At 36.5% G+C, this 26,167-nt stretch overlaps 1 protein-coding gene across 1 annotated transcript in view; it reads left to right on the plus strand.

Moving 5' to 3' along the window:
- The window catches only part of efna2a (ephrin-A2a), a 69,893-nt gene that overhangs the window by 931 nt on the left and 42,795 nt on the right, over positions 1 to 26,167 (plus strand). The gene's annotated exons all lie outside the window — the stretch shown is intronic.

Consider the following 26,167-nt stretch of genomic DNA (forward strand, 5'->3'; position numbering starts at 1 on the left):
TACTAGTGACATTATCACACCATTTATAATTTGCATTTTTATTTGTCATATGTAATGATGACTAGTCAGAGTGCCTGGCTACTTTAAGGTTAAATCTTACCAGCAAGATTAAAAATGTTATTAGTAATGGGATACATGCTAGTAGGAAAACTGATACAATAGATATTAAGTATTTAAATAGCGTCTAACAGAATAATTAGCAAACTGAACAAGTTATAGTACCTTTTTAATAATTACTTGTAAAACTGGAGTGCCAGAAATAAATGGAATACTCACTAGTAGTTTTTTCCTATCCTATGAAACAACATGCAATTTATTACTAGTACTGTTGGGATAGTGACTACTAACAAATTACCACTATTATCTAATAAAAAAGCAACTGTTGAATAATAATAATAGGTTTTATTTATATAGTAGGGCTGGACGATTAATCGAAAAATAATCGAAACCGAAATTCAGAACCTCTAACCGACGTAATTTTCCCATGTCGGTTATTTCGTTTTTTTAATCCTGTTAATACTTCCCGCTTAAAAACATTACCGTGTGTGTAGCCACGTGACTCCGGCCCGTCCAGTCAGTGGCCTAAAAACAAAACACGGAGGTGAACGACGGTTCAACACATAGTGATGGCGCGCGAGCGGTGAGCCTTTGCGTCTTCACTAAACTTTGTCAGTTGTATTTGTTTTATGGTTTGGACATTCAAGCGAATTTAGACGATCAGATGTGTATTATTATATCGAGCTACCGTGCTCGCGCAGCTGCAATTTGGCATGAACAGTCATACAAACAGTAGCTGCGCAAAACGTGCAGATCGCGCGCACAGAGGAACAGAAACTAGTTGTCAGCGCTGTCGTGTGATTTATCACTTAAAGTAGCTTAGAAACTCAAAACATATTATAGCATATATTTTTCTACTTTTGAAGGAACTATTTACAACCCACAGCTTCACAATTAATAGAGAGACGGTATGACTAATTCACACATGCAATCACTCTGGTAGCTACTGTGCTAATTTATCTTTATCTGATTTACAACGAGCAGAAACCTGCAAGAAATGTTACAAACCATAGATAAAATAACTGCTGATAGTGAGCTATGATGTCAGATCACTCTTTCAATCATATTTACAGTACAAACCTTGACAGTGAACTATGAGGGCAAAAAAAAAAAAAACAGAAATAAAATAATCGTTCATTAATCATAATCGAGGTAAAATGTTCAATTAATCAAGGTTTTCATTTTAGGCCATAATCATCCAGCCCTATTATATAGTGCCTTTCCAGGGCTCAAGGATGCTTTACAGTGTACAATTGTCAAGGAAGAGATAATACAAGTAGACAATGATGAAAAACAATAATGGACAGGGTAGCATACAGAAGAATAGAGTCATAGTACAATATAGCATAGCACAATAGTCACAGTTCAAGTTCTAGTCATAAATTAACTAATTACTGGTTATTAAAACAAGTACAACTTAGTTTTAAGGAATAATTGTTAAAATGGCTTGCCATACTCTGTTCAAACCCTGGGCCATGAATCAATACTGCTGAAAGGCACAGGGGATGGAGATGGGCCATTTTTTGAATTTTATGAATTATAAGGTGTAAGTTAAATTATTGTGTAGATTGTAGAATATGCATCTTCCATCAAATATTTGTGACTGAGTATGAGTTTAAACACTGCTTACCCGCTTAGAAAATTACACAGGGTTGAAGAACAAAATAGGTAGTGATCATATTTGCCAGGATATTTGCTAACATCTCCATATCATATAGATTTAACAAGTGTTGCTATTCTGTCAGAGCCACTGTATCATTTTCAAAATGAGTAACAACAGAATAGCAACACTTGTTAAATCTTTATGATATTAAGATGCCAAATATACTGAATATCATGGTATTTTCAGAAGATTTTGCACAAGCTGAAAAAAAAAAAAACTTGCACTTTATTATCATGATGTATTTTTGTCAATCAAGAGAGCACCAACCCCAGACGCTTTCACATGTTGTCAGGGTTTGAAATCATAAGTTCCATGTAAAGTTCATTGACATTACTCATTCCTCCCTATTTCAAGGGTATCTGTGAGCAGGGTTCTCTTGCTGGCTTGGAGGGTTTGCTCAGGGGATGTCAGCCTAATGGCTTTTGACATGCAGCTCCTCAGGTAGAGCTTGGCTAGATAAATAAACACGGCGAAGGTGCTCTCACGGCTGAATTAACAAAGTTAAGAGTGGCTGTCTTGCAGTACATCAGTAGTCTGCCGAGGTTTAAAATATTAAAGAGGCTCAGAGGAAGATTTCTTCTCGAGCTGGGTGCATGCTCTTCCACCTCAATGAAATGTAGGGCTGGATTTGAATTTTTTTGCATTGAATAAGCCACCTTGATGCGTTCAATCTGCATTAATCCTTATTTAGCAGGATACTTTACTTTTTTCCACTGTTAAGACGATAAATGTGCAGTGTTAGAGTCTCAAATCTATTTCCCCTATTTATGATTTTTTTTTTTAAACCGGTATAGGTTTGCTTACATTACGCTCTTAAAAATAAATTTTCCAAAATGGGGGTTTTGCAACATACTATTGAAGAACCATTTTTGGTTCCCCAAAAAACCTTGTAGTAAACAGTTCTTAAACCAAAAGAAGTTCAAACAAAAGTTCTTAACCAAAAAAAAATCTTTAAAAAAAAAAAAAGAACCTTTTTCACTTTAAAGAGCTTTTTGTGGAACGGAAAGGTTCGGTTATTCATGGAACCATAGTTGCCATTAAAAGACTTTTATTATTTTAATATGCTGCAATAGTTTTCAGAATTGAAAAAAAAAGCATTTCTTAGACTTAAATAGCCTGTAACCCTTTTGCTGGTTCTCACAAAGAACATGTTTTTCTACTATTTTCCAGCTACCCTATCAAAAAGAGCCGCATTTGCGCCCCACCAAGGGATTGTACGAGAAACAATCCCAAAAAAAAAAAAGAACACTCAGGGGTCAGCTTTACTTTTCAGCCCATCCTGACCTCCCTTCTAGTCCTCTTGCAGTATTGTAGTCACAATCGAGGTGAGCCTTTTGCAGGGCAATTCACCTTGAGCATTAAAAGCTTGCCATGAATCATATTTTCTCTCTCTTAAGCTCCCTGTCAGGGGTTTTCTATTGAAGCCCACACTGAAAAGAAGATGGACATCCCCTCAATGCCAATATGCTTGGCCTCTTGGGGGTCCAAATGAAAAAAAGGGAAGATGCCCAGCTCTGTAACCCAAGAGGATGGACTAATCTAATCCTGTGGTTTATCCTTCAAAAGGCCCTCTCTTCTTGAAAGCTTTGAGGTTCTTAACAGAAGTCCCGGCTCATAGCCCCTCGCTCAAGTTGTGCTGCGGTTGGCTGGGGACAGCTCAGTGCTGGATGTTGTCTCGGCCTTCGCAAAGGAAAGAAGGGGGGAAAAAAAAACAAGTGGAGCTGAGGAATCCAGTGCTCACAGTGATTCATAGATGGCTGCTGTCATTATTCCCTTGACAGCTCACACTGCTTTTTTTCTGAGACACTCTGCGGCTGCCTTTTGGGCCCTGCAGTAGTGCTTTCTGTTGAAGTCCTGGCACAGCAAAGCAACTGAGGGTTTTTATTTGCATGCAGGTTCATCTCTAAATTGCTACCATTATGGAAACAATGAATATGTGAAAAGGTCTAGATGGAAGCTACGAATAGCCCTGGCTCTGAGAAAGGCTATGAATATCTTAAAGTAAATTGCCTGTGCAACATACAATGCGTGGACGAGTCCAGTTTGCAAGTCATTATATCAGCTTATTGTTATTCGTGATTAAATTTAATTACACATAACCTCTCGTCTGATTGTTTGCTGTTAGATGGAGTTGCACAACCATGTCTAATGATTTTGACGATCCACAGCTGTGTTGATGATGTAACGGCTTTGAAATACCCGTCTTTACAACGGGGAGAATCGCAAGCACTCCAGCTCAGATTTATACGATACCCTTCAGTTTGTCTGTCGTATTTAGGTGGAATTTAATGAATTTAATAAAATGAAACTCATCTATTTCATTCGTCCTTACGCTGAGATAGCGCTCGTATATTCAGAAGCGTTTCAAATTTCCTCTTGTCAGACAAAGCAGGTAGGAGCTCAAGTAGCTGTTTGAACAGTAAAGAGGTCTGATGCTCATGTTCTGATTTGTCATTCCCGTCTATCTCGGGAAAATGTATTTTCAAGATGTTTTTACCCAGCTGTCTCTGCAGAGACGGTCCCGATATGAGGCCGCATTGCTGAAATCTTTCACCAGATGAATTATGTTTTCAAAACACAGCACAATCCTGTCAGGAAACGGGTGGATTTTGAAAACTGGAATGGTTGTTAGTTAAGTTTCCGTTCTCTCTCTGTTGGAAGGTCTCTTTTTGATTTTACTGCACTCTCCAGGTGCTTCACCACTGACTCATCGGCATATGGGAATATGTCTTGAAATATGTAGGTTCACTGGTTAAAGATTCATCCCCTTTGGTTTTATCATTTGGTTGCAGCGCCTTAGAGTGTTTTTAGTTTTAGCCCTGATTGTTCTGTCATTTTCATCCAAATAATTCAACATTAGCAGTGGGGTAAATATTTATCTTTGTATGGTAAAAGTGTTTTAGTGCTTAAGTTTTCAAGCCCTATTAGACCCTAATTACATCTCAGTATCTGTTGTGTATGAATGTAGTTTTATGGTTTTCCCAAGGCTTAAACATTTCAGCATGTGGAGCAACTGTGTTTGTTTATCTGAGGAAAACAGAATAAAACATGTACTTTGAGATAGACATGGTCTAAATCATACCGTTACATAAAAGTGATGCTCTTAAACATTTAAAAATAGCACAAGGTGCAGCTTTAACCCCGGGGCTACGGTAAGACCTGTGGCAAACCACTACATTAATGCATGTTTTTCCACTTTCCACAAGCAATCTGTGGGGAAAAAAGACTGTCCTTTTTCCAGTAAACTTTCATAAATCTTTCTCTTTAAATACATAGCTAGGGTTGTGGATGTTGCTTTTGCTGTATATCTTGCTTTCAATGCTTGCACAGTATGCTATATCTGTCTTGGGGATACAACTCAAGGAATTTTTCAAGCTGTCTGAGCACTTGCGGCACTGTGGAACTGAAGCTCGGCATTGTTTTAGGGTGTGCAGTTTCAGACCTGACACATGCTTGTTCAGCAGTCATTGAATAGACCAACTGTATGTGAAATGTGAAAATCAGATTGTAGGATTCCTGTGCTGATGGAATGAGATTTCTTCTTTTGTCATTTATTTTTAATTATCACTTCTCTTATGCGGCTTTTACACCTGAGAGCACAAAAGCTAAAAAGGCAATGTTCACAACAAAAAGGTGCATTTACACAGCCTAATGCTGCACAAAGGATGCAAAAATGCAGTCACACAGGAATTTGCAACAGCAGAAATAATAATAATATTATGAAATTTAATGTTTTTCAAGTATTGAATTGATGATAATATAGAAGAAAATATTAAATGAAATAAAAAATATCAAATAAATGCTAATAAATGGTATAGTTTTATGTATAGTTCACCTAAAATTGAAAATTCTCTCATCAATTATGTATCACCGATATGTAGGGTTGGGGATCGTTTGAATTTTAGCAATTCCAATTCTGATTCTGCTTAGTTTAGATTCCAATTTTCTAAACCCAATTTGCTAAATATTTTGTTGCAGCTGAATACCATGAATAAAAATCAACAGCTAAAGAACACTTACACAAGGAATTTTGCCTATGGTTTTTAACAACAAAAAAAAAACCACAGCAAAAACAACGAGCCTAACTAATATAAATTTCAAGCATTATTAAAGACAAGTAAACACTCAGTAATTAAATAAGAACAAATAAATTAGCAGTAGCACAAATAAATACAAATGAACAAAGAAATAAACAGCGTTTTAAGATTTTTTAGGTAGGTTGAGTATTCATGTACAGAAACGATAATCAAATGTAAAATAACACTGCACTTTATAAATAAAATGTACATTACAAATATATTTACAAAGTTATTCAATCACGCAGCGAGTGAATTTTCTCTTTGTCCTTTGTTGTTTGATTAACATTACACAGACGGCAGCAGGATTATTAGGCTGCTGTCACTTTAAGAATGAATGCACGGATCCAATACACTGTTACACATGTGTTTTCTTTCTCAACTGTTTACATTCACTTAAGACAAAACCAACTGCGTTTACAAGGACATTTTGACATAATGTTGTGTGTATATTTGTCTGTTGAAGTGCAAGATATGAAAAAAACTCAATTCAGTATTTGCGCACTATATGAGATGCGGCTTTCTGTGTGTGTGCTTCGGATGAGTACGCAGCACAGAAAACAGCGTGTGATTCTTCTTGCACTTCAGTGGTTTAAAATCGCATGAAAATGCACACAAAAGAATCGAGGTCAAACTCTTGTCAAACTCTAAAATTACCACACACAAAAAAAAAGCCCCATAAAAGTAGTCAATGTGATATATTTTTCAAATAAATTCAGTCTTGGTGAGTATAAGAGGCTCGTTTCAAAAAGGTGCATTTACACATCCTAATGCTACACAAAGGATGCAAAAATGCAATCACACAGGAATTTGCAACAGAAAAAAAAAAAGAATGAAAAAGAAAAGAAAAAGAAATAGATATACTACGTCAGGTTTGTATGGAGCACCTAAAGGGACATGGTGATGGAAAGTATGAGATGGGAGGAAAAATTATGTCAAAGAAATTTGCGTCCTCTTGCAAAATGGTTGCATTCCCCGAGAAACTTTGCAAACTTTGCAAAAGTTTTGTGAGAGAACGCAAAGGTATTGCGAGTGAACTTATAGTTTCTCAGGGGAGCGCAAAACTTTTGTGAGCATTGAAATATATTTGTTCCTTCCATCTAATTTTTTCCCATCACATGTCCCTTTAGGGGTTCCGTAGATTTGACATCAGATGAACTTACTTTATGACTGTTATGTGCTTTTTTGACATTTTAGAGCTTCATTATATCCAAAAAGCAGCAAGAATTTTTCTCAAAAAATCATTTTTTATTCCACGGTAAAGAGAAAGTCATGCAGGTTCGGAAAAACGACATAATGAGCATTTTAGCTTAAAGCTGAGCAGTGTCTGTCTCTTAGCATTCCCAGCTAATTAAGTGCACTCAATAAATTGTGATAATGTCCTTCACCTCGTTTTAGGTGAAGAGCGGGATTCATGATAAGGGATCCAATCACTAAATCTGGGATTGAGTGTTTGCAGCTCATCAGAACTCGCTGATTAATGACATCTTAACAGCACTTTGCGCTATCAGCATCATATAATGAAGAGTCTATATATTTTGCTAGATGTCCTCAAGCAATTCTGCACAGCACACAAGATATGTTCTTCTGTCCGGCATTGTGTTACTTTACATGTATTAAGGCACAAAAAAAACAAGGTTACAATGCAGTTTTCACCCAAGAACATTTGTGATTTAGAGTTTCCTGACATAGATGATCCGCTGTGAGTTAGGTAGCGTGAAGTTCTCATTTCTGTAGCCTTAAACCAAGCTATAATTCTCCATTGTGTTCAGCACCGGAAAGTGGTTGTCCTATATCAAGCCCATCGCTGTCTGTGTTTCTCAGCCCCTCGCAGACATGCCCACAGTGGCTCTTAATTAAGAATGTTGTCACAGAATAAAACTTCAACAGATTGGTTATTGATTGAACCTCCTTTCTTGGCAACAGTCTCCAAATCCCCCATGACTTTTTGCCAGCGGCAGCTATTACACATGAGCAGTAGGTACTGCATGTTTAACTCCACCATTATTCTCTAAAGCCATTTTGCTTGCTATATTTCGGTTATGTGTGGTTATTTATCAGTGCCTTCTGACTGAGGATTAAAATGGGTTGTAGCATAATTCCTAAATACATTACACACAGCTCTGCTTCGGTCTGTGCATTTAAAGGCAGTTTAAGATAATAACTGAGATAAAAGCCAGATACTAAACCTGTTTGCAGTCCTTAGGCCTAGATTTCAGAATGTGGGATAAAATCCCTCCCTAAAGCTTGGTCTCACATATGATTAGGATATTACACTAGTATGAGATAAGATATAATTTAACATTTGTGTTCTAGACCTCGGCTAACCCCAGATCACCTTAATGATTAGCACTTTGATACACTTTTGAGCAAAATTGCAAAAAAGCACCATAAAAGTATCATAAAATGTGCATTGTGCACTTGATTTACTTATGTATATTTATATTTATTTATGTATATGTCTTCTAAAGCCAAAACTAATTTATTACTCATTATCATCATTACACTTTTATGACACTTTGCAGTAGAGTTGCACGATTCTGGATAAATTGAGAATCACTTTTTTTTTTTTTTGTGTATAAAACAGAGATCACGATTCTCTGGATAGACAACTAAACAAAATAACATGTCATTTACTAGAGGTTCTGACAAAATGTTAATTGCAGCAGTCTATTTTTAAAAAAATAATTAAATTCATTTTTTTTAAATCGGTTTGAATGAATTATTCAATGACTCACTTATAAAGACTTCATTTGTTTCATTGCTGGAAGAATCAGTGTTTTTGAACGAATCTCCTGAATGAATGATTCAATGACAATTACATTTTTAGTAGTCACTTGTCTCCATCTACTGGTGTAATGATGGTGTAAAGTTACTTTCAAAAGGTGATTTTCTCTGTTTTGATTGCTACCATAGACCAGTGTTTATATCCGAAATTTTTTTTACCTGTAGTTCTGTAGTAATTTGAATTATTGTAACACAGAAATAATGTGGCTGAAAAGACAGTTTGTGAAGCTGTTTCATACCTATACATCATGACAACTGCTTTCTCATGGCATCTGTGTTTTAACATTTGATATTTTCCATATTAATATATTTCGTTCTGAATCGTAGTTACCATTTTAATGGTACTTTACCATTTTAATGTATTTTAGAAATATTGTTCTCAAAAACATAAAATATAATGACATGAGTTAACTACATTGGTGAGACATATTTAAAAAGACAATAGCTAAGTAAACTGTATGAAGTTTGCATGTGTGTGGAAGGAGAAACTAAAGCCCTGAGGTTTCAAGAATTAGAGGACAGTTTTTGACCCCTTTTGCATCTTTTTGATTTTAATGTCAAATGTACTGCTAAGAATATCAATGAAGTGAATGGCGTAGAGAGCGAGGGATGGCATTGCTAATTTTAACGCCTTGAGGAATATTTTATGCATCATATCAGAAAGAGCTGCATAGTATTTGATTGATTTGATACACTTCAAACATGCCAGTGTGGAGATTTCACACAAACATGCAAGTCGTGTATATGTTCATGTGTCTGTTGAAGTTTGAATCAGTATTTAATAATAGTTAACCTTCTAATCTGCTTTTCATATTTATTTTGCTAAGTTTTAGTAGTTAAGGAGCTAGTTCAGAAAGGAACAGTTAAGGAACTGTTCAGATCCCTAGTTTGTAGCCTGTGGTCAGAAGCGCAGCATTTTGCAGTAAAGCGACTGGACTAGAAAGTTCTCTCACCCCAGGCAGAGTGCTCCAATGCCACACAGGGTGCCAGACACATTCTCGCCCATGGGACATCTTTGTCTGCTCTGATTAATCACAGTGATGTTCTCTAATGGACCATAAGAGCTGGTTCCAATGGAAGCTTGTTTCCGCCATGGAATAAAAAAAATGTAAAAGATAATTTTGACTTTTTTCTCACAATTGCAAGTTTACATCTGCTATTTGCATTCCTAATAATAAACTTGCAATTGTGCGTTATGATGTCAGAATTCTGAGATATAAACTTGCAAGTGGGAGTTACAAAGTCCGAATTGCGGAATATAAACATCCGATTTTTACTTTTTTATTGCAGTTGCAAATCTGACTTTATATTTTAGAATTGCGACTTTATATCTCACAATTCTGACTTTATAACACAATTGTGACTTTATATCTCGCAATTCTTACTTTATAACTTGCAATTGCGATTTTATAATAGGCAACTGTGAGAAAAAAGTCAAGAGTTATGAGATAAAAAGTCGCAATTACCTTTTTTATTTTTTATTCAGTGGCGGAAACAAGCTTCCTGTAATGCACTCAGTGACCAAGTAATATTTTATTCCCCCTTTTCCAGACTGTTTTAACATTTCTCTAGCAATACATGGCAACATCTCTGCAGCCATTTTTTTACATTTTTCCTCCACTAAGCATGTGTCTCTACACCCCCCTGAGAACTAATTAATTTTCTGAAATCTTACTTATCTCGGTCTGTTTTCTAATATAAGGGGATGTAGGCATAAAGTTGTTGTAGGAAATGGTATGTGCATTTGGAGATGCATTGGCTGCAAAACACAACTTTAGTATTTTTTATTTTCTATCCATTTAGTTTGATTTATTTTGCAGACAAATGACATGAACCGTTAACCAAAGCGTCATCCACCCAGTGGTTCCTGTTGTACAATTACATTAAAGGATGCAGATTGTGTTGTTTTTTTTATGTGTATTGCATTACCAGTAGTTAAGTGCAGATGAAACAGATTAACTAGCCTTACTGGTCTCAGAGGGTAGGTCAACAGCAATTAGTCAACAGCACTGTAAATAAACAGTTCCCGTCATTTTTATTCGGCCATGAATCATACCCCTTTGTGCTTTGCATCAATTTTTTTGTGGGTTTATGTGTGTGTACCTGTGTTTGTCGCTCACACTGTGTTAGCTCTGAGCTCCCCTGTCCCTTTCTGCTCACGTTGGGGGAGTCTCATGGTGCTCACTTTAATTCTGAAAGGCAGGCCCGTATAAATAATTCATTTCCCCTTTGCTAGCCTTATTTCTGCATGTGGTACAAGTGTTACTGCCAGTCTGCAGGGGAGGGTTTTGGGGAAATGAAAGAAGGCTACAAAGAAAGTAAAAACAGGGGTTGGCAGTCACTTTTCCTCTCCTCCTGCTTCACTCTTTCTCTCTACTCCTTTTCCTCCTTTCTCTCGCTCCGTATGCATTTTCTATTGTTTACACATTGTCTTTGTTCCACATATCACCACTGTGCAGATTGTTTTTTCCGGAGCCAAGAGCGATCAAACACTCAAATACTTTGACGAAAGAAATCATCAGAGCCTTACAACCAGTGAACGTTTTAGAAACCCCATGTTTGAAGAATATGAAATGCCAAGTTGACATTTGAGGAGCCATCAAGTTATTGTTGTCAAAAATAGAGACTGCCCTCAACTCTGTCCGGTTTGGTCACCCGAAAAGTTGTGCATTAAAAAGGTGAGGAGAATATTCAGTTTAACCTTGCAGGGATAGTCCACCTAAAAATGAAAATCGTTTATTCATTCTCATGTCCTTCCGATTTTGTGTGAGTCTTTCTTCTGTGGAACACAAAAGGAGATGCTTTGGAAAAAATGTCTGTGCTTTTATTCATACAATGAAAGTCAATGGGTTTTAGTTGAAACATTCTTCAAAATATCTTTCACAGAAGTTTCACAGAAGAAAGAAAGTCATACAGGTTTGGAATTACATGATGATGAGTAAATGACAGGGTTTTTTTCCTATCCCTTTAAGGAAACAATTGTAAAAGAAAGCAACTGTTCTGTGTTTAGAGGGAAAAACGTGCATCTAATCAAACTCTACAAATTAGACGGATACCAACATGGAGAGACTGTGTGACATGCGCTCATCTTCAAAAACCATCAACAATTCTCCAAGGAAAAGAAAATATGACACACTACACAATACTACACTAAATTAATTTTCATACTTGTTGTTTATGCACAGCTACAGTTCCTTCCACAGCATTATGTTTTGTTAGCTCTTATTGTTCCAATACAATTTTACATTTAAGTAGTTTTGTATGTGTTCCTGTAGCTCAGAGACTAGAAACACCAAGGTCAAGGATTTGACTCTCAGTAAACATACGCACTGAAAAAATGTATGCCTTGAATGCTCTGTAAGTCACTTTGGATAAAAGCATCTGGTAAGTGAGGGAATGCTGGCACTCGTTTCCTCTATGGAATGAAGCAGACACTAGTGTAGCCTCAGTCTATATTTGTCATCCAACACCTGCTTATAAGGTTTAGTCCACCTCTGTTCCACCTCAACCTGAAATCTCTCTGACAGAGAGCTCAGTTAGTACTGTACCTGTAGAAGTGTTGCTCAATACATACATTCCCTGTATGGGAATTGTAAAAGGCCTCCCTTTCGAAAATGTATCCCCTTGAAATCTGCTTGCAGCAATATGTAATAGTTTCTGTATTCTAAGTCCGTGCTGACTGTTAAAGCAGTGCTTCTAAAATAGTGGGTCACATTGTAAAAACAGATCAGGTCTGTTCTGTTCTTAGAGGGAAAAACAAAGCTAGTTGTAAGCTAGATATTTTACTTTATAACTTGTTAAATATGGATATTTTAATTACACAAACACATCGCTTCACCTTTATTAACCCCCTGGAGTATGTTAAACTCGTTGGTCCCATTCACTGCCATTATAAAGCTTCGATGCGTCAGGATATTTATTAATATAACTCCGATTGTGTTCATCAGAAAGAATTAAGTCATATACACCTAGGGTGGCTTGAGGGTGAGTAAAGCTTGGGGTATTTTTTTTTTTTTAAAGTGAACTAATCCTTTAAGGCCCCGGTATACTTCAAACAAAGTTCTTTTTCGTTCTTCGTTTAGGGGTAAAACAAAGTTCGAAATGCGTGAGCAGCGATATACTGTAAACGAACATCTGACGCCACCCACACTGCTGAGAGCGGCGATTAGATGAATATGTAAATATGTGCCGTGCACTTTCTTCTCAGTAACAAAATAAACACAACAAAAATGAGAAAACAGAAAGCATTTATTATAGAAAGCATAAGGAAAGCGTCTGATCATAACATGGGTATGTTAGCACGAGCTCTGCAAAGTAGCACTCCAGTCACGTCATGTCTTCATAAAGCACTTTATTCAATGGATTGCTTAAAGTCAAGCAGCTTTACAGTATCAGACATGAAAAACAGTGTCAGTGCCTCATTTTTTACAAGCACTTCATTTTGTACTATAAAGCGGCTATCCAGTGTGTTCATGTTTTCAACCGCGGAGCTCTTACGTGGACAAACTCAAAAACACGAAATGAGTCAGAGACACAGTCCACGCGAGTGAAGGCGGAGCCTCAACGCACACCTCCTATTACGTTATCGTCACTGACCAATGGTAGTATGAAGGTGTTTTGCAGCTGGAGCAAACTTTTCCTGAAAGTTCGCTTTGGCAAGCCATTTCGAACTTCCAAAAAGAACACATCTTCGATTTCGCTTGAAGTATACACGGGGCCTTTAATCGTCCATCTATAACTGATAAGTTGTAGGGGGAGACCGGGGGCAATTGTAACAACTCAAATTACACTAATCAGAAATGAGACAGAATCATGAAACTCATTTTGCATCTGCTCTGTGGAGATCCCTCTCTGCATGCCAAAGGACAAGCTTCTAAATCATACTTGGTAAAGTTTTCTACAAAAACTCATTTTTGAGGTATAAAAATATTTTTTTTCCATCTACAGTTTTTTCCTCATACTGTCTTAACCATTAATGTCTATGAATTTAAATCTGTCTTGTTTTGATGACCATCCTGTTGTCTAACATTTGATATCTTTGTCAAACATTAGTTTCGTTGTTTCTAGCTAGTAGGGTAGCTTGTCACAGGGTGGTACAGTCGGGTGCAATTGTAACACTGCATTACAATTTCCCCTGACACCATCAAAATAGTGTCCAGCTTAGTAAGGACATCAAAATAGATTATTTTTTCCAATAATTTAAGAAGTGTTTTTGCCTCTTAATCTTTGGATCCATTTTACTGAGTAGGCCCTGTACACTCTCTGTTCACAGCATGCCTTGGTACAGACCAAGGAAAACAGCAAGGGGAGTTCCTTTATTGTTCTGGATAATATGGATGTAGTACACTGTAAAAAAAAAAATCCCAGTAAAATTTACGGTAAAAAAACGGCAGCTGTGGTTGACAGAACTTTACCGTAAAAAATACAGTAGCAACGTAAAAAAAATCTGTTAAATTTACGGTAAAATAACGTATTTCATTAACTGATATAACGTTAATTTACTAACCTAATGAAGTACTAATATCTGTTTTGTATCTTTAAAATACACTGACAGTCACCAAACACAGTGGTGATAAGAGTCACATGATGAATCAAAGTTCATCACAAGCAGCTTTTCCACAAGCTGAGAATATAGAAGGCGCACACAGTCATTCACACACACACAGACTAAACACCATCATGGTAACATGCATGAAATTTTAAAAATGCAATAAACATTAATTTAACAACATTAGATGTAACATAAAACCCTAATGTACATAACTGATTAGAAAAAAATGAGAAAAACTAAGAAGAAACAGTTATTTCAACGAAAATATATCAAATGTGAAGTGTCACGCAGGGAATTGTGGGAATGTCAATTTACGGTTTTTCACTGTAAATTTTACAATGAATTGTTATTTTTCACTTCCAAAAACTGAATTTAATGGTATTTTACCGTAAAATTACATTAAATGTACTGTTAGATATATTACAGTTATTCAACGTATATAGTACGGAAACTTTCTGTAAACCAATTGACAGTTTTTCACCGCAGCATTTTTACAGTCTTTTACTGTAAAAATCACGGTCATTTTTTACAGTGTGGATATTAAATAGTTTTAACTATATCCATATTCTCTGGAGTTTATTGTGGTCATTGGTATTTATATGAAGGTATTACATGTGTTGTTACAATTGCACCAGCGTGTGGGGGCAAATGTAACATTTGACTTCTAATGTTTCTTGCATCGTTACTGCTTTTTGACACTTTTCAGTGTCATCAAGAAGCCACTTTCCCAAAAAACTGTCTTGGCATAGGCAATGAGATTGTTCCCTCCAGTCCACACAATGCACTGCATTTTTTCATGTACTGTTTACAGTTTGTGACTTTATAACCAAACCTCTTCCCTGGACACCCCACTAAACAGAGCCTGTAGTTCTTGAAGCTTGAAGAAAAGTGCTTTTTCCCCTTGAACCCACAAAATTACTGTCTCGTTATGGTCTATTTGTGTTGGATAGATTTCCTCAGCGCTAATCTCTGCCACAGAGGACATTGATGCAGCACAGTGATAGCGATGCATTATATCCAGACCCAATCCTGCACTACCTCATCTCCTTAGAGGGCTATTTCACTTCTCCTCTACCCAAGTTTAATGTCGCTCCATACAATTATACAAGCCTCTCTCATGCACACAATGCTCTGCCCTGCAATTTCAGGCCCTTTTCTGATATGGGTTATTATGCAGGCTTAGAGGTGACTTGCAAAAACTTCTGCCAGTAAACAGGGCTTGAGAGGCAATACAACGCGCAGGTTCTTCGCTCATCGTTGACATTCTAGAGTCTGGCAGGGAGTGTGGGTGGACCGCTGGGCCACAGGATATAGTTTCCATGACTGCTCAAGCTCACATTTCATAATTCAGATTTGGAAACTGCTACATGACATGGCACTGTTTTCTCAAGCAGTGCTGCTGGTGGTCTCGGTATGCGTGGGGACGTTTTATAAACAGAGGTTATTGTAAGAACATGGTCGTTGTGTTAGTAATCTTGAAGTTTTACAGAGCTCAAACATTCATCTTGATTACTGACTGGCACTGACTGATTTTATTGTGTTTTCTGTGTTATGCTACCTGTTTCTCTTGATGTTGCAGCCTGGGAGTGTGGAGAAGACTAGGAGTGCCACTTAAATTGATTCCTTCGTTTTAATTTCATTTTTAAGTATTTCATTTAGTTCATTTTCAAATTGACAAATACAATGCAGTTCAGAAGTTTGGGGTCAGTAACATTTTTATTATTATTATTTTGAAAGAAATAGTTTTCTTCAGCAAGGATGCATTAAATTGATCAAAAGTGACAAAAGACAAAAGACACTTAATTCTGTGTGCCCAAACACAAAGAGCCATGCAGATGCATGCTAACACCGAATGCTGTTCTTTTCCACATCTATTTGTGCCTGAAAGGACACATTCATTCAAAAGAAATTGTCAAAATCATTGAATATCCTCATAGGTGAAGTAAACAACCGAGAAAGAAAGTTGGATGTTTAACAGTATTTTGGATCCGCGCATTCGGTCTTAAAGTGACAGCAGCCTAATATTCATGCTGCTTTCTGCGTCATGAATGTTAATCAAACAAAAGACAAAGATTAATTATATTTAATTTATACAGTGTAGACTATTCAGTTACTTTACATTTCATAACTGTACCTGAATACTGTTAGACTTACCTAAAAATATAAAGCACAATTTATTTCATTTGTATCTTTGTTCTATTATATTTATCTATGCTTGTAATTTGTTCATTATTTTCTATGTGTATTCACTCGCCTACAAAATTACCCCAATCATCTTAAAATGATTAATTCTTTTCAAATAGAGCTATTCAAGTCATCTGGTGATTTTTTGTCATATTGCAATATATATTGTAGAAAAATAAAATATCACAATGTCAATTTTTTCCAATATCGTGCAGCCCTAGTAATTTCCACAAAAATGTAGGAACTACAGTTTTTCTAACTTTGATAATAATTAGAAATTTTTCTTAAACCAGCATATTAGAATGATTTCTGAAGGATCATGTGACACTTTAATGGAGTAGAATGGAGAATGGAGTAATGATGCTGAAAATTCAGCTTTGCCATCACAAGAATAAATTACATTTCAAAATTTACTGAAATTTGTATATTTATTTTATAGTTATTTTAAATGTCAGTACTACTACAATTAAGCAATACTTTAAATATTACTGTTTTTACTGTATTTTTGATCAAATAAATGCAGCCTTGGTGGGCATAAGAGATTTTTCAAAAACACTGAAAAAATCTTACCCACCCCAAACTTTTGAGCAATATTTAGCATATGTAATACATGAATAAATCAGTTTTTAAAAATTGACAATTAAACTGAGTTTTAAAATGGGCACATAAATGGACATTTTTAGACAAAATGCTAGTTGAATTTAATAATAAAATAATACATTTTTGGTAACACTTTGGTATGTTGAACACATATTCACTATTAACTACAACTTTTGCCTCAATAAACTCTTAATTTAGTGCTTTTTAATAGTTAGTAAAGTTGTAGTAGCAAGAATTGTTCCTCATACTAAAGTGTTACTGTTTTGTTAGTTTTTTTACCTCCATTTTTAATATCAATTAAATAAGCAGTAATAAGCATCTATTGTTAATTGGTTTCTTATGAGCCACTAGTCCTCCATACACTGTAAAGTAAAAGTGATGTGTGGCCAATACTTGGAATTTGTGCTCTGCATTTCACCCATCCATGTGCACACACACACACACACACACACCATGAATACACACCCGGAACAGTGGGCAGCCATTTTTGCTGCGGCGCCTGGGGAGTGATTGGGGGTTAGGTGCCTTGCTGATGAGAGTGGAAGAGAGCGCTGTTCATTCACTCCTCCTCATCTACATTTCCTACCAGTACTAAGACTTAAACCCACAAATTTCAGCTTACAAGTCTGACTCGCTAACCATTAGGCCACAGCTGCCCGCCGTAAAAGAAGCGTTTTCTACATTTTCTGTGGATAGACAGTGATTGAAGAGACCTCTGGACATTTAAGCTAACAAAGTGCTTCTGGACTAACCATCTTGTCTTCGAGGATTTAAAGGTTTTTTTTGTACCACTTTAACAAGAACAATCCATTGCCATTTCTTCTGAAAATAAGTATTGACTCTTCTGAATTGAAGAACGTGCTCTAGTCAGCAGATTACAGGAGCCAAGTATGGTCAAGAAGGGTTGGAGAGGATCTTTAAGGAGTGTGTATTTCAGCTGAGGATGAGCTTGATAATCTCTCTTCCTGCTCCTCCACTTATCTTATTTTTTTATGAAGGAAAAAGCAATCACTTTCTATTTGCACTGCATTCAGCCTAACTGATTAAACATGAGAGGGCTCACAACATCTGTCATTTCAACCAATCAGGACTTATGTTTATATAGCCGTTTAGATGTCTTTTGACAGGAAGACTGTTTGTCATGAACCTTATTAAATCCTCTCAGCACCCTTTGCAAACGGAGCACGTTTGCAGAGTTTGTCAAAATGATCTGAGAAGATTTCAGACCACAGTGTTTGTGCTGATTCATGGCATTCATCAGTCAGCCACTGTAATGAGCTTCTCGAATCAATATCAATAAGCGGAGGATGAGAAATGTGATGAGGACGAGAGGGGCCGATTTAACACTAGCTTCTGCCTTCTCATCACTCTCAGTCCTCCATTTATTGTATTGGATTGGAATCATCTGTCCATCACGGCTTAGTGTATCACTGACACCATCCTTAACTGACTCTCGCGTCTTTTTCTGAGATAAAGTACACGAGATTGAGTGCTCTTCAGCCTCATTATATCTCTAAAAAGAGTTTTCATTCAAATAAAGCAGGTGTGTCCTCTTAACAAAGATATCTCTCTGTGCCTATAGAATAAATACCCAGAATATAGAGGAGCTGATTTTTGGAAAAACTGACAAATATCTCTTCTTTCCTCTGGCCTGTCTAGCAAAATGCTGACCAATGACACTTCTGTATTATTAATAGAACAGTAAACATATTGATTAACGGTCTGTGCCTGAATAATTGGCAAACGCCTCTTGATATTGCTTTTCTGACATGGCCTTGATGATGATTTTTGAGTTATTCTAACCACAGTTCGAGCATTGCAGCACAGTACATGCTGAGTTTCTGGGTTGTTTTAGTAAATGTCATACTTTATGGCAACATGCTGTGTGGAGCAAGACAGCACTACTCAACACGTGGCCCTCGAGCATTTGCTTTGGAGTTTGCTACACATCAACAGCGACAATCACAAACATGCCATCTTACTGTGTTAATAAGTAGCAGGTCTGTATGACAATATAAAAAAAAAAAAATGGTAGAAATGTGTCAAGTGGCAGAGATTGTGCTGAACCATGTAATCTATTGTATTCTTCAAACTGTCGCAGAACAAACACTTCAAATGTGAAGCTTTTGTTGATTAGAATGAGAGTGATTTAGTTTTCACATTCAGCCCATGTCCAGTGTAAACACAAAGAAAATGTAGGTTGTTTACAGCAGGGGGTTTTAAGATGGGGTCCGTGGCCTGCTAGGGGGTACATACAAAATATAAGAGAAAAGAAAAACATTTTACAGAATGTATTTTTGTAGGACTCTCAAAGTGAACTGTAAATCTGTTCTGGGTTGATATTTATTTTAAGAAGTGCTATACAAATCAGTTTTATATCAAATTGATAGGCTGTTTAAAAATTTGGGGTCAGTCATTTTTTTTTTTTTAAAGAAATTATTTTATTCAGGGTGCATTAAATTGATCAAAAGTGTCAGTTAATAAGACATTTATAATGTTACAGAAGATTTCAATTTCAAATAATAATAGCTTTCTATTCTTGAGCAGCAAATCAGCATATTAGAATGATTTCTGAAGGATCATGTGACACTGGAGACTGGAGTAATGATGCTGAAAAGTCAGCTTTGACATTGCAGGAATAAATCAAACTGAAAAATATATTACGATAATATTTGACAATATTACTGTTTTAATATATTTCTGATCAAATAAATGCAGCCTTGGTGAGCATAAGAGACTTCTTCCAAAAATCTTACTGACCCCCAACTTTTGAACGGGAGTGTATATCTAACATTAATGTATTTGTTTTAGCTTGAGTACAGTAACAATACACTGTAAAGCCGAACAGTGACAGCAATTAAATTAAATGAGTTTGTTTCACTCAAATAATAAATAATAAGTATTCGAAAAAAGTTTGTGTGAACTCAAAAATTGATTGTATTAAGCTGAATTTAAAATGATTGAGTTGCAGCAGATTTCTAATTCCTAGCATGCTTTGCGTCAGACTGTATGTATGTAAGCAATAAGGTACGAGAGGCTGTGCTGTACAGCACTATACTCGAGCACCTTATTGCTTTATAAATGGTTACCACACAATACAAATATTAAAGCCAAAACATATGTATTAATGCAACTTTCAGGAAGTAAAATCACTAAGCCTTCCTTCCGCCGGAAGAAAATGTCCCTGACCATGAACCACAACAGAAGTTACATTATTATGCCATTAGATGGCGGCAAAGACTGTCTTTATGAGTGTGCGAGTCAGTAGTCAGTACTGAAAAGACCGAATTGTTGTGAACACGGAACAAGACGCAATTGACAAATGCTTTGACTGGCGCTGTCAGTCATGGGAAAACCCCTTAACTAAAAGGACAAGATTTTGAGATATTGCAGTGGACATTTGAACATTTTTTTTTATTATTATGAACATAGGACTGACCTGAAGGAAAATGCTAAATCTGATTGCAGGTAATAAACTCGCTCACTCGATCTCTTTCTCACCGTACATTTACTTTGCTAAGAGTGGTTGCTAAGGGTGTTGTGTTGTGTAGTGATACACAGAACCGATGGGTGAAGCGGTCATAGCCGTGTTTTATCGTGAATACAAAACACAGCTATTGACCAAGGTGAATCAAGGACAGGAACTAACCGTTTTATAAAAGGAAAATAAATGTTGCAATTAAGTGTTATTTTGTTTTTGCACACGATTAACACAAGGAGACATAAGTTAGTGTTTAATGTTGTGTTATTGGAATTGTAATATAATTAGTCTGGAGCAACTTCACACATCCAACAAGGTGCATGGAGTTATTTTGGAACAAAACGAGCAACACTTGTGGCGTGGAGGGATCAGAAATAAACAAAAAACTGGAGCTAAAAGATCAAGACTTTATTTTGCCAACGCGTTTCAGCACACAGGCCTTCGTCAGGGCTAAATGGTTACAGGTGTAGGTTCCTTTAAGTACAAACAGAGACAAAATTCAAACCAATGAAAAAATTGCTTATAATAGCATTCACCAATCACAAAACTTATAATAAATGATCATGCATCAACCAAAGGTCATCAAAAAAAAGGTAGTTTTAATAAACATGTACAATATCAACCCCTATTACATATACATAAAATTACATATAATATCATCCACCAGTCACAAAACTTATAATAAATAAAAAAATAAAAATAAAAAAAGGAAACATGTACAATGCACACCTTTATACCAAACTATAAAAATATTTCTATAAGAAATCTTTTAAGACCAATTCTTCATTAATCCCAGTAGGAAACAAACTTTTTTTTAAAAATCCAAAAAGCCTCACTTTTTTTTCTAAGTCAATGTTACCTCCTCTTAGTGGATTTTTTTATAGCTCAATGCCAAAATATAAAAAGGAAGACATAGGATGATGACATTCTTTAAAATGTTTTGCTACTGGTTTTGTTATATCACCTCTTTTGATGGAGCTCCTGTGTTCTGTAATGTGATCCCTTTAATGACGAGATGTTTCTCCAACATATACTTTTTTTACAGGGACACTGGATTAATTATATAACATTTTTAGTGTTACATGTAATAAAACTTTTAATATGTATATCGTTTTTATAAACAGGGTGTTCAAAACATTTAATATTCCAGGTGTATTGGCAATTGATGCAATTACCACATTTAAAATTTCCCGGAGGAATTTTTCCTGTAAGAGTCTTAATTGTAGGTTTATTTGGGGAACAGGCCCTAACTAATTTATCTTTAATATTTCTGGCTCTTTTGTGAGCAATAAGTGGAGGGTTTTGAAATGTACCTTTTTAGAGAAGGATCGTCTTGTAAAATATGCCAATATTTTTCACCACCTTGCTTATATTGAAGGTTTTAGGAGCATATGTGGTGCAGTATAGACCCCTTAATCGCCTAAGTCACTGTGACGTCACCGCTCTAGCTGGAGGTAAAACATAAATAAGAACTAATAGCGGGCGCGCTAAAAGTTTGAGATTTTGACTTTAAAATGTTGTCTTGTTGTGTTTTTGGCTGCCAGAATAGAAGGAACAGGACTTTTGGTTCAAAACTAAAGTTTTACCAGATCCCGGCAGACATTCCTTCACAGAAATCAAAAAGATAATTGTGGTTGAATGCAATACGGCGTACAGACTGGACGGAGACGATCATAAATAATACTCGTGTTTGCAGTACACACTTCATATCAGGTAAAATAATCGATGCATATGTAATGGTGTGTTGGTTTTATCTAGTACAAATCAGCAAGTTTCTGTTTTATAGATGAAAAGTCGCCAACCTTCAGCGCACTAGCTAGCTTAAATGTTAAACAAACATACAGCAATAGATGTGTGTGCCATCCTTTGAATGGTCTCTTAAAATAATCCACATTGCTAATCATAATTAGCCCAGCATTAGGTTACATTAGACAATAAGCCTTGACAAAATTCCCCGAACCACCTGAAAGTAATTCATATTTTGTCTAGGAAATATCCAGAACTTAAGTTAATTTACAAAAATAGCTGTACATATTCGGACAGTTCTGAACCTTCTTCTGCATCTATGTTTAATAAATCCGTCCTAAAACATGCTAGCTTACGCTTGTCAACATTGAGTCCAGCATCTCTTTTTGCCTCCAGCTAAGCCCCGCCCACCAGGAAACGTTGCAATGTTTACAAACTTTTAAGGGGTCTATATAATACCTGACCTTGAAGATATCTTCTTACCTTTGTTAGAATTTAGACAATCTTCATGACTTCTAACTTGTACTTTTTTTCTGCAATGTGAGAGCCAATTTTCATTATTGCCTCTCTCTTTAAATTTTGATAACATTTGACATTTTTCCATTTCGTATTCTTCACTGTTTTCACAAATACATTTTATTCTTGTAAGTTGACTTATTCGTAAACCTCTTTTTAAAGAGACAAGATGAAAACTTTGACCATGTAACAATGTGTTCCTATCTGTTAGTTTTGTATATAGAGATGAAGTGAGATTTTTTCCCTCTTTTTTCCTTACCTTTTTTTTTGATGACCTTTGGTTGATGCATGATCATTTATTATAAGTTTTGTGATTAGTGGATGCTATTATATGCAATTTTTTCATTGGTTCATTGTAAGTTTGAATTTTGTCTCTGTTTGTACTTAAAGGAACTTACACCTGTAACCTTTTAGCAATGACGAAGGCCTGTGTGCCGAAACGTGTTGGCAAAATAAAGCCTTGATCTTTCAGCTCCAGTGTGTTATTGGGATTTACAGGGATTCTGTTATGTTACTTTTGTATGGTTACCATTGTGGTGAAGAGTAAAGCCTGTGGTTAGGTTGAGGATGGGATGCAAAACTTTTAAGACCACATATACTGTATGTTGTTTGATTATATACGCGCAATAATGATAGACACTTTGATAGTTATAACTGCATGTGTTATTTGTTATATAAAAGCCAAATAATTATTTTTTTCATGTTTGAAAACCCTTGTGTTACAGTTGCCAAGCAATGTTACAACCTGGAGCACATATTATTTAATGAGGTGCAGTCACAGGTGTGTTTAAATATGCTTTTTTATATAACCATTTAAAACATGACTCACTTAATCAGTTTTGTAATGTATGACAGTTTTGAGTATGTTAAGTGTTACATAATTTGCATCTGTTTTTGCCCTGATGCCAGACTTAATTTGCATCCATCAAGTTAAAAACAAAAAGGATGTAGTGCAGATGAAGCTACAGATGAAGTGCCATTGATTTTATACTCTATGTTATTCCCTGGACAGTCAGACAATATAGGCATTAATTTATGGTTATGTAACACAACATTATAAAAATACTGTGTGTATATAGATGATAGATAGATAGATAGATAGATAGATAGATAGATAGATAGATAGATAGATAGATAGATAGATAGATAGATAGATAGATAGATAGATAGATAGATAGATAGATAGATAGATAGATAGATAGATAGATAGATAGATAGATAGATAGATTGATTGACACAAACAGACAGACAATGAAACTGAAACACTGGCTAATATAGTGTTGGATGTTTCATGCCTATATCCGTGGTCTGGTAGCCAATCTTCACTGATTTTACATTCCATCAGTAAGAGCAGAGTGTGAAGGTTGAATTAGCAGAACAATAGCAAATATTAAAATATTTCAATCCACACAAAATAATGGGAGACATATCAGAGTTCAAATGAGGATAAATTGTTGGTGCGCATCTCAGTGGCTCATCTGTGACCAGGAAAGCAAGTCTTTATGGTGTATAGAGAGCCATGGTATCCAGGGTAATGTCAGCATTCCACCAAGTAGGACGAACCGCATCCAACTGTCAATGCATGAGGAAACTGTCTGAAAGCGATGTCCAGGTACTAACCTGGATTGAATCCAAAAAAAACCACAAAACCACAGCTGCCCAACTCACTGCAGAATTAAATGTGCACCACGGCTCTCCTGTTTCCACCAAAAGGGCTCCAGTCAGTATTCATGATCGGGCTGCTATAGCCAAACCCTTGGTTCACTTGTGCCAATGCCATGGTTTCAATAGTGCTGTGGGCTGTGGACATTGTGAATGTATTGTTCTCTGATGAATCCATCTTCATTGTCTTTCCCACATCCATGGGAGTTATGGTGTGGAGAAGCCATAGAAGTGGCTTAACAGACTGTTGTGTGTCCAGAGTGAAGCACGGAATGGATCACTGATGGTTTGGGCTGCAATATCATGTGCTTTATGGGTGCGTCACTGCCAAGGACTACCCAACCATTCTAAAGGACCATGTGCACCTAATGGTTCAAACATTGTACCCTGAAGGGGGTGCCGTGTATCAGCATGATAAATCACCAGTACACACAGCAAGATTTGTGACAGAATGGTTAGATGAACATGAAACTAAAGTTGAACATCTTTTGAACCACTTTGGGGTATTTTGGAGAAGCAAGTCAGAAAACATTGGTAACACTTTAGAAAGGGAAACAATCTCACTTTTAACTAGTTGCTTATTAGCTCTCAGATTGGCTGTTTATTAGTATACGAGGCTGTGGAATGCACAAATCTGATTGGTTGACCAACGTTCTAATGTGTTCAATTATTTTCAGGTAAAACACACAGCTAAGTAGTATTTTATTAGCACATACCACCACACATAGTCTATATACCTCATTAATAAAAATGAATTACTATAAAATTAGAAGTCTGGCTCTTTTGGATAAAGACCTGAGTTGTGCCCCTGAGTTTTCCAAATTTAAGTAACCATGAAGTAAACTGTGGATAAACAAATATTTAATATTATTTCTGGAAGGAAAGATGTTTTTCCTCCAAAGCAGGGGGCAGCAATAGTAAACACACCAGCAGGCACGTGGAAGGGATCAGAGAGCACGCTGATTGCCCATTGGTGTATTGTGTGGCGAGTATATTCACGGCTCCAAAACTGGAACGAGTGGCCCCTCCTGGCAAATGGTGGGTCAGGTCCCAACAGAGAATGCTTTCCTCTCTGAGTGGGCCTTGTTTCCCCTGGCAACATCACAATCCAGGAGGTCACAAAGGGCTGGGGGAAAGAGGCTTTAGGGTTCAGTTCTGATGGTTATTTCTCCCCTTGTCTGTCAGATGCTGAATGAGACGGGGAGCTGGGATTACACTGGACAATTCCTCCCTCTCTCACTCCTTCCTCTTGTAATGTGCGTTAGAGCAGCACTGAGAGAAAACGTACACGATCTGCGCTTTTTGTTTCCGCCTTCTCGCTCCCTGCTGAGCATGGACCTCCACCAATTCTCAGAGCTGTAGTGTGGAAAGGGGGCGAGAGACTCTTCTGTTCTCACTCATTTCAATCCTCTCATTCACTAACACAGAAACAAATAGACACAGAACAAGATTTTATTGGCTATTAGAGGAGTTTGGATGACTCGAGACAGGAGTGATGGATAAAACCATGGCGGACTACAGAACTTCAATATAAAGTTTGATTGAAACTTTGAAGTTAAGTGAGCGTGAGCTAATGCGGTCTGAGAACAAAACAACAGATATAACAAATGATCCACCCTTTGAGCCTTTTCTGTTTGAATCCGACAGCATGCAGGGGTGTTCATTAAGTGCAAATAAATGAAATCCTCTGAAATCTCACTCTCCGCTTTTGTTGAGGTGATGAAACACAAAAGCTAATGCTAAAAATTGAAAAAAAAAAAAATGCAATAGAAGATGATGAATAATTCATGAGACATAAAGTCACCATTTTGTGTTCCTGTTTATACTTGTTCCTCTGGAGAATG

This window comes from Chanodichthys erythropterus, chromosome 16, assembly GCF_024489055.1.
Source record: "Chanodichthys erythropterus isolate Z2021 chromosome 16, ASM2448905v1, whole genome shotgun sequence".
Classification (NCBI taxonomy): Eukaryota; Metazoa; Chordata; class Actinopteri; order Cypriniformes; family Xenocyprididae; genus Chanodichthys; species Chanodichthys erythropterus.